Source organism: Scyliorhinus torazame, chromosome 4 (assembly GCF_047496885.1).
Source record: "Scyliorhinus torazame isolate Kashiwa2021f chromosome 4, sScyTor2.1, whole genome shotgun sequence".
NCBI lineage: Eukaryota > Metazoa > Chordata > Chondrichthyes > Carcharhiniformes > Scyliorhinidae > Scyliorhinus > Scyliorhinus torazame.
Window position 1 is genome coordinate 146,685,930 of NC_092710.1, and position 10,467 is coordinate 146,696,396.

Genomic DNA, 10,467 nt, shown 5'->3' on the forward strand with positions numbered 1-10,467 from the left:
GGCTGCCGCCGTGCGCATGCACGTATTCCAGACCGGATGCGCAGTGCCCCGTATCCGCAGCTAAAGATGCGTGAATCACTCCGGGTCCCTGCTAGCCCCCTGAAGTTGAGTGAATTAGCTTGTCTTTTTTTGAGGGATCTTGGGAGTGAAACACCAGCGTTTTTACGCCGGCGTGGGGACATAGCCCCATTTTGGGAGAATCTAGCCCCCCTTCTTTAAACAAACCCAATATATAAAGATGTATGAGATTGTTACTCTATTCTTGTATTCGTTTGCTTCATTTGCTCATTGACTAAACTCCCACAAATACATACAAATCCATCTAAATATATGGAAAGAGAGGAAGAACAACTGAACCTATTTATTTCCTTTTATATACTAGTAATCGAAGTTGAGCGGCATGGTAGCACCATGGTTAGCACAGTTGCTTCACAGCGCCAGGGACCTGGTTCGATTCCCAGCTTGGGTCACTGTCTGTGAGGAGTCTGCATGGTTTCCTCCGGGTGCTCCGGTTTCCTCGCGCAAAAGTCCCAAAAGATGTGCTTGTTAGGTGAATTGGGCATTCTGAATTCTCCCTCAGTGTACCCGAACAGGTGCCGGTGCTTGGCGACTGAGGGATTTTCACAGTAACTTAATTGCAGTGTTAATGTAAGCTTTCTTGTGACACTAATAAAGGCTATTGATTATTAGTAAAATATTCAACAAGAATTCTGATTCACCATTAGAACAAACAAAAGGTAACCACTTAACAATGTAACTCTGAGGACAGGCAGACTGGCAGGGTTCCATCGTCTGCCATTTTGATTGGGATTTGATGGCTGTGGTCAGGAGTCCCAGTCACCAGATTGAAGTGCGGCCTGCACCAGGGATTGATGGTGGACCCCAAGAAAAAAAGTGATGGAGCTTGTTTGGGAACTGCTGGGAAACCCTACTGAGGGGAAGAGAGCGGTGTTGATTTAAATGTCATAGGGGAATCTTACTCTGGGTCACTCAGTTTCCCACAGATGGGGTGACTCCATTGGGTACAGTGTACCCAGAAAGTCCACCCCCCCCCCCACCCCAACTCCAGGCCTATTCCTGCAGGCCCATGCAGTGTGGCCCCCACTTGTCACAGGTTGAATACCAGCGATGATGGAGTGTGGAGCTTACAGATCTTAATTGTTCTTTGGGCAAGAAGAACATCCTTGAGCTTTTTCAACTGAGACTTAATTGGAGGGTGGTGGGCAGATGGCAGGGTCCCCACCCCGTGCCTTCTGGCCCAATCACATGAACTCTCCCCCAACCTCTCTCCCAAACCTCTGAACCTGGAGAGAGTATTACATTCTGCACATTGTTTTAGCTTTGCTTTCAACTCTGCTCTGTTTGAATGTCCATGCTTGAGTTGGTGACTATTAGTGTGTGTGTGCCTGAGTGTGTTTGCCTCTTCCTGCATATAAAATAGAAATTTGCCTGTGTGCTTGACGTTATATTATTTGAATAGCCAAAGGGGTCGGGATTCTGCATTTCGGAGGGTATATGTCGACTCCGGCGCAGAATTTGTGGACTTTCACGACAGCAAAACTGGTGCCGAACCTGGACCGATTCAGCGACTATTGAGGGGCTAACACCAGAGCCACATGGAATACAATTGAATCCAATGAAAAACAGTGGAGGATTTGCCAGGTCCGTGATTGACACTTGGGAGGCTGACAAGCTGCAGCCTCATATACACATTGCACTCCCCACACACTCATCCCAGCCAACAAGATGGCACTGGTTGCCCTGGAGCGCACCCATACAGCTGATGGGTCAGCTGGGGCCAGAGGGCACCTGGGGATGCGGCCTGGCATGTTATATTTCCACTACTAGTAGCATGTTATATTCCGTGCCTTTTCCTCCTAGATAGCCAGATATGTAGTGTTGACAAAGAATATACAAATAAGAAGTTTGAATCAAAACTAATTTATTTAACACTACTAAACTAAATGAAGTTTGCACACTCTACTGCGTTACAGATAATAAACTAATGATACTGAATCTGTAGTACAGCATTCAATATTCTATCGAACTAGTAAACTACACTATGACTTGACCTCGAGCTATAACTCTACATTCAATTCTCACTCTGCTCTCATCATGTTCTCTTCAGCTTCTCCCAGAATTCCTACAGACGCTGTCTTATATACAATGAATTAGTAACGCCATCTAGTGTTTGATTTACACATAGATTCAGATATTAACCCTTTTTCTATACTGGCATTATACATACCATTACAGGGGGGACATCTATACGACCCGTGGCCCTACGTTCACAGTGGTCTGTCAGCAGCGTGCACAGCCGCACAGCTGCCTTTCTGGCTGCAGCAATGGTGTTCCGTACCCATCCAACCTGACCCCGCGGCTCAACTGCTGGTCCCCCCTCCCCACCCCCGCTATTCCCCCCAGCTCTGGCAGAAGCCCCCCGGCCAGCGGCACAACTGTCAGCAAACTATGGCGATGTTGGACACTTTCCGTACCCCCTCTCTCTCCCTCAGCAGCCATGATGCCGGTTTCACGATTTTTAAAAGCACAAGTGAACCGCACTGTCGGGAACTCCGCCCATCGGAGGTGGAGAATCGCGGAAGCCCCGGAGAATACCGGGTCAGGCCCGCTAATGATATGCAAACAGTATTTACTGTACATGCGTTCTGCTACGCATTGACACCGCTGTTGAGGTGATGGAGAATTGTGATTTGCCGTCAAATGGTGCCCACCGCGATTTTGGCGTCAGAACCTATACTCGGCCAATTGTGTTTCCCGATTTCGGCATCAGCCAATGGAGAATCCCGCCCCCCAACTCTGCTGTTGTGTAGACTGATGCAATTGTGCATGTGGAAATATAAACCCAGAATGCCACATCATACCCTGATGCACTTCAGTCTGTGTACTGAGCAAGAATGTATCAGTCTGCAGCACATGGAGAGATGCAAGAAATACATTTGATGCTAGCTCCAATATTTGTGACTTAAAGTTATGTTTTGAACTGCTGGGAACCACAAGACACAACCCATGTGCATGTCTATATGTGCATAATAAAGGATATGTGCATAGTCTTGTGAATGTTTGCATATTTGTATATATTTGCCTATGTACTTGTGTATGTGAACATGTATGTGTGTGTATCATAGAATCATAGAATTTACAGTGCAGAAGGAGGCCATTCAGCCCATCAAGTCTGCACCGGCCCTTGGAAAGGGCACCCTACTTAAGCCCACGCCTCCACCTTATCCCCATAACCCAGTAACCCCACCTCACCTTTTGGACACGAAGGGGCAATTTTGCATGGCCAATCCACCTAGCCTGCACATCTTTGCACTATGGGAGGAAGCCGGAGCACCTGGAAGAAACCCACGCAGACACGGGGAGAAAGTGCAAACTCCACACAGATAGTGACCCTAGGCTGGAGTTGAACCCAGGTCCCTGGAGCTGTGAGGCAGCAGTGCTAACCACTGTGCCACCATGCTGCCCCTTGTGCCATTGCGGCAGCCCTATATATCCTTATGTGCTTTCACTAAGTTGGGAGTCCTTTAAATGGTGGCCGTGACCCGATTCCGGGACTCCCAACCTTTTCGCCAGGAGTGTGGGCTGGTTTGGGCCACAAATCCGCACCCTGTACTCTTGACTTGGCTGGGTCCATTGCAGGGATGGACATATCCTGGTCCTCCTTAATTTTCATGGCGTCGGACCAGCTTTTCCAAGAGTTGCGATTCACGGCACCTCAGAGGTGACGAACTATACTCTGCATGCTCAGGTGCTTCAGTACCTCAAAGGATGTGTGGGCTCTCAGCCAAAAATACATAATAAGAGGGCCCAAAATCCATTAGCCTGTTAAACACCTGAACCTGAACATTGTTTGATTGACAACTCAGTTTCCCCGATTGATGCTCTCAATTTCATGTTTACTTTCATAAGATAAAGAGGTTTCAAGTGCTTACAGTTTTACCTATTGATGCTCCGAATAGTCTGGATGTTGACACTGTAATTGAGCTGTAATAAAAATGAAGAAAATGCAAAGTTATCAGTGGATGACTTGGTAAAAATAATTTTACACATCCTACTGTCACTATCGGGCTTATTGGTTCAACACAGTGTATAGTGGGTGAATGTGCATGGAAATACCATTGCTTGGCATAGGGGGCATGAGGGGCCATAGGTGTTATTTGGGGAAATAGCTTGGCATGAGGCCACAAAGGGTCATAAGGATTGTTTAGGAGTGCATAGCTTGGCACGAGGATTATGAGGGGTCTTGAGGTTTGAATGAGGTTGCATAGCTTGGCTTGGGCATGATGGGCGATAAGGAGTGGGTGGTGGGGCATGATGGGTCGGGGAGTATTTGGGAGGTGAGGGGGTGTGCGGGCTGAGGGATGGAGGGGTTTTCTGTTTTTATTTTCACTGGGATGAAATCCTGCTGTGGGCCTTTTCAGCAGCAGCGCCTATGGCTACATCCAACCATTTAACAAGCAACAGCTCTGCAGTCTTCACACCCCCGCCCCCCCCGGCAATGAAGATCCTGACTTTGCAGGTACTTTCTCCTGAGGTGGGCAGGTTGTATCAGGAATTTTCACAATTTCCACTTCCCGGCTCAAAGCTGAAAATGTAGCCCTATTTCTCTGTGTATATGTGATTCTGCATTTGAGCGTGATTGTGAATATTCGTTTGCAGGTGTAACAGAGTTAATAGTGTATGTGAGTGTGTATATATGTATATTCGTGGTGTTTCTCGGCGCTACCGCCCAAAACCCAACATAGATTTTTTTCCGCTGAATCGCGCCCTGATCTCAAATCCTGAGGTTGGGGTTATTTGCTTAACGAGGTACTACTATGCTACTCTGACAGAAAAGGGGCAATTCTCTCTACATGTTGCCAACATTATTCGAATTAAGGTTTAGGGGTTTTCCTCAGGGTTTTATCCCCATTATTCTATCATAGGATGTGGGCATCACTGACAAGGCCGCCATTTTTGCCCATCTATAGTTGCCCTTGAACTGAGTGGCTTGCAAGCCCATTTCAGAGGATGGTTAAGAGTCAACCACATTGCTGAAGGTCTGAAGTCACAACCGGGTAAGAAAGGACATTATGGCCACTGTTAATGAGACTAGCTCTATATTCCAGTCTTTATTAATTGAATTGAAATTTCACCAGCTGCAATGGTGGGATTTGAACGCTTGTCCATAGAGTGTTAACCTGGGCCTCTGGGTTCCTAGTCCAGTGATGTTATTAGCACGCGACCATCTCTCCCTTAGCGGAGCCCACATCTGCTTTGCAAAGATGTAGGTTCTGTTGATTCTATCAGGGAGCGGATTCAGCAGAATTTTATAAGGCCACTTTGTGGTGATCTCTGTAGGTGCATGCACACAAGGGGTTAATGGGTAGATAGCAGCACCACATGATCACCAGAGGGCTGGACCAACAGGGGTATAAAGGGCAGCCACACGGGGTCTCTGTCTCCCTCTCGGGTGTGCTGTGAACAGGGAAACATCAGAATCACATAGATAGTTAGTGGAGTTACATTTAGTTACAATTGTTAAATCTTGTTATCCAATTCCTAGTTCCCATGTTAAGGTAAAGAACTCACGCATTAATAGTTATAGTTACTCAATAAACCTTTGTTGTTATTGGATGAGTTTGAGTCCTCTTCAACAAGATTCAGAGGACCTCACCATCGGCCAAGGATTGAGTAACACGTGTTATCGACCACGCAGGTAACACTACACACTTCACCAGACATTAACACTGCAATGAATCTACTGTGAAATGACCCTAGTCGCCACACTCCGGCACCTGTTCGGGTACACTGAAGAAGAATTCAGAATGTCCAAATTACCGAACCACATTGTCATGATATCCACATTAACATATCATGGTGCAATCACACACACACACTGATGGACAGGTCGACGGACCAACCAACACACACACAACATCGCAGCCAATCACCAGTGAGAGCACACGCACTATAAAACAGGGAGCACCACAGTTCCCGCTCATTCTACCAGGAGATAGCTCAGAGCTCACAGCGTGCCACTCAGACATACACCATGTGCTGAGTGCCTCACCAAGATAGTGCTAGGGCTGGGTCCACAGGTTAGCTGGTGAAGTACGAACCACAGCCAGAAGTTAATAGTTATTATTGTACAGAATAATAAAACAGAGTTGTACCATCTACAACCATGTTGATTCGTTTGTGTATCGGAACACCCAACACGACACACATCTTTCGGGACTTGTGGGAGGAAACCGGAGCACCTGGAGGATACCCACGCAAACACAGGGAGAATGTGCAGATTCCAAACGGACAGTGACCCAAGCCGGGAGTCGAACCTGGGACTCTGGCGCTGTGAAGCAACAGTGCTAACCACTGTGTTACCGTGTTGGGAGTGGTGAGCTGGCACAGGATCCACTTACAGCTCCCACCCAACGGAATTCAAAGAATTCTGCTATTACTGAGTTTCATCAACCCAACTTTCTAGGCCGCCCTACGTAGCATCGGCAGCACCAAGAGCTTTGTCAAACCAGTTTTTCTGCAATAGGCCAGAGGCTATGTGCAGAAATAATTACCCATCAATTTTCCTTCCATTAATACAGACTGAGGGTGGGCTGGGTGTCTGCTACCCACACCTCCCTCATGTTGGAGACTGATAACGTACTGTGCGTATCTGTATCCAGCAGGTTAGCCTGCACTTTGAATTTTATTCCTATTGTGTTCACTTTCTTCACATTCATTTTCTGATTGAGGTGGTATTTGATAATCCCGTTGAGTAAGATAATTTGCATTTGAGCTTTTTACAGCTTCCCACTTGGATGGCTGTCCATAAGGATCCCCATGGAGCCATTGTTGTAACAAAATTGTACAAATTTACTTTGGTTGCTGCAAGCTTGTCAGCTGCACATTGGAAATTTCTACAAACAGTACCATTCCATAAGAAATTTGTTATGATATTGCTCATTCCAGATTTCTTCTCTAAAGCTGGCAAAGGCTCTCCTCTGCTTCGAATCCACTCTCTGGTCCTTTGCCTATTTTTCCATCTGTCTCAGAAAGCCCATTAGCGAGGGACTTTGATCTATTCAGCACCTGTTTGCATTCTTTTCCAGCACTTGTTTTTTAAATTTTGTACTGGAAGATGTTTAATGCATTAGGCTGTTGAGAGATACTTTGCACACTAAGAGTTATTTATGTAGCAAGAGATAGTACCACCCCCACACTTGTCCTTCATGCTACCATAACAACTCACTATTTAGCTGCGTAAAAGTAGTTTGTTGCAGGTATTTGCAAAGATACAATTTGAATAAGCACTTTCTACCTGCATGCCGACACCTTAAATAGTTTCTTCCGTGTCTGACGGAATGCGAGTCAAAAATAATAGGACAAGAAAGCACGGTTTCAACAGCAATTGCGTTACTCTTTAACTCAACTGATAGAAACGCAATCACATAATCTACTTGGATCATTAAAACAATCTAGTATTTTTTCAAAAGGTGTCAAATATTGCAGGGTATCACTTGCAGTCCCAGACAAAAAAGGGGAATGAGCATTAAAATCCAAGACCAATAAGTCTTACTTCAGTGGATAGAATTTTAAGGCCAGATTTTATCACCTGGTGGAAGATTAGTAGACGTTCAATGGGTGGGACACTTACCCGAATGGCTGATCCTGACGTCAACTTGACATCAAGGACAATAAAAATATTTTTGGACAGGCATTTCAGGGAGAGTTTGGGCGGAGGCCGAGGACACCTGCTGCAAGGTAACCAGGCCAACTGCTTGGAGAATGCCAATCATTCTGCAGTTAATGACACTCCCTAGAATCAGGAACAGTGAAACTCCCCAACCCAGGATGAAACTACACTGTGTGTAAAGTTCACAACATTCAGCAGTGGTATCACAGCAAAAGTAGAAAACACATCCCTTAACATGTAAACAGTGATAGGCCCCAGACAGATCATAGAATCCCTACAGTAAAGAAGGAGGCCATTCAGCCATCGAGTCTGCATCGACCGTTCAAAGGAGCACCCCACCCAGACCTATGCCCCAGCCCTATTCTCGTAACTCCACCAAACCTTTTCTTTGGACAATTTGCACTAAGGGCCAATTTATCATGGCCAATCCACCTAACCTGCACATCTTTGGACTGTGGGAGGAAACCGGAGCTCCTGGCGGAAACTCAGGCAGACAACATGAAAACTCCACACAGACAGGCAAGGTCGGAATTGAACCCGGATCCCTGAGCAGCAGTGCTAACCACTCTGCCATTTTGCAGCCCACATGTTAGGACCAAATCATTTATATAAATGGAACTCAGGTATATAAGAAGATTATTGAAGCTTGCTGATGATATCCACTTTGGGGGCATTTTGAAATAATGCAGGTGATTTTAAGTTGAACAAGGCAGGTTAGTACAGTGGGCTGAGAGGAAGGTGATGCAGTTTGTGATGAGCCACGTATGGATGTTGTATATATTATTGTATTTACTCACTGTTACTGTTGTTGTGTTGATGTTGTTGTTGGCTTCACCTGTGGCTCCGCTCCTCTGAGAAGGTATATAACCCATCGATCTGGGACAGCCTCTCAGTGCGGGAGAAGCTACTGGTGGACACATTCTAGCTGATTAAAATCACAGTTCTTGTTAACTACCGTTTCGACTGGATTGATTGGTATCAATTTAATCAGCTAGAGTTTTTTTTAACATGAAAACAGTTTTAAAACCAGAACACCTCGATCTTGACCTGCAGGCGCCGGAGGCTACGGCAATATTTGAGCACTGGCTCAATGGCTTTGAGGCCTACGTCAGCTCCTTCGCCGCCGGAAATTAAACAGTGTCTCCTTAACGCCCGGGGAAGCCACAGGATTTTCCAACTCATCAGAGACGCGGCCTCATACACAGAGGCAGTGGAGCTGCTCAAAAGACAGTTCGTGAGGCCGGTGAACGAGGTACTCGCTCGACACCTCCTGACCACGCGGCGTCAGCGCCAGGGTGAGTCACTGGCTGAATATCTACGTGAACTGAGAGTACTCGTCCGCAGTTGTAACTGCAGGACTGTCACAGCGGTCGAGCACGCGGAGCTGATGGTCCGGGACACCTATATGGCAGGTTTCCGGTCCAGCTACATCCGGCAGCGGCTTCGAGAAAAGGGGGCCCTCGACCTCGAGGAGACTATGAAGCTGGCTACCTCGCTGGAAGTGGGTTCCAGAGCCTGGATGCCTTCCCGTCCGACCATGCAGCATCCTTGGGGACGTCGGAGGCGCAGCCATCACCTGACCGAGACGTGCCTCATTCCTGCGCTGCGCGGCAGCCGTCCAGCTCCAGAGGACCATGCTGTTACTTCTGCGGTGAGGGCCAGCACCCCAGGCAGCGTTGCCCGGTTCGCAACTCCACGTGTAACGAGTGTGGCAAGAAAGGGCACCACGCTAAAGTATACCTAGCTAAGCCTAAAAATCAAAATCCAAAACCAAAAGCCTGTCAAGCCCAGTCTAAGTCTCACAGACCCCACAGCGTGGCATCGTGCCTGCCCGGAGCGCCCTCTGCTGACACGTCACTCTCCGTGTGCAATCCATGGGGGCAGCCATCTTGTCTGACATCATCGACGTCGAATACCGTGTGCAATCCATGGGGGCAGCCATTTTGTCCGACTTTGTCGACGCCGCCATTTTGCAACCAGAACGACACTCATCAACTCAGCTCCATTCAACTTGACCAGTCCAGGCCTTGCCATCTTCAAAGCTCGATGATGTCCATCAGTCTCAACGGGCAGGAGACGTCCTGCCTCTTTGACTCTGGGAACACAGATAGCTTCATCCATGGTAAGGCGCTGTTCCCTCCGTGTCCTCCCCATCTCACAAGTCATATCCCTAGGTTCCAGACCCCTGTGCAGATCTGGGGGTACTGCACCGCCAACCTGGCAATACAGGGCACCAAATACGCCAATTTCAAACTCTACGTCCTCCCCCATCTCTGTGCCCCTCTCCTACTGGGTTTAGACTTTCAGTGCAACCTCCGTAGACTAACCCTGAAGTTCGGGGGACCCCTGCCCCCTCTCATATTCTGTAGCCTTGCGACCCTGAAGGTCGCCGCTCCCTCGCTCTTCGCGAACCTCACCCCAGAATGTAAGCCCGTCGCCACCAAGAGCAGACGGTACAGTGCTCATGACAAGGCCTTTGTCAGGTCAGAGGTCGAGCGACTCCTGAAGGAAGTGATCATTGAGGCCAGTAATAGCCCCTGGAGAGCACAAGTGGTGGTCGTTAGCACCGGGGCGAAACACCGGATGGTCATCGACTACAGTCAGACGATCAACCGGTACACGCAGCTCGATGCGTACCCCCTCCCGTGCATATCTGACATGGTCAATCAGATTGCGCAGTATCGAGTCTTCTCTACGGTGGACTTGAAGTCCATGTACCACCAGCTCCCTATTCAGCGGGAGGACCGCCAATACACTGCCTTTGAGGCAGATGG

General features: G+C 47.8%; 1 long non-coding RNA gene across 1 annotated transcript in view; it reads right to left on the minus strand.

Annotated features, from left to right (window-relative positions):
- The window catches only part of LOC140411654 (uncharacterized), a 40,956-nt gene extending 36,941 nt beyond the window's left edge, over positions 1-4,015 (minus strand). The window contains exon 1 of the long non-coding RNA XR_011940932.1: positions 3,962-4,015. This is a non-coding gene — a long non-coding RNA (uncharacterized lncRNA). The remainder of the gene's footprint in view (positions 1-3,961) is intronic.
- Positions 4,016-10,467: the final 6,452 nt, after the last annotated feature.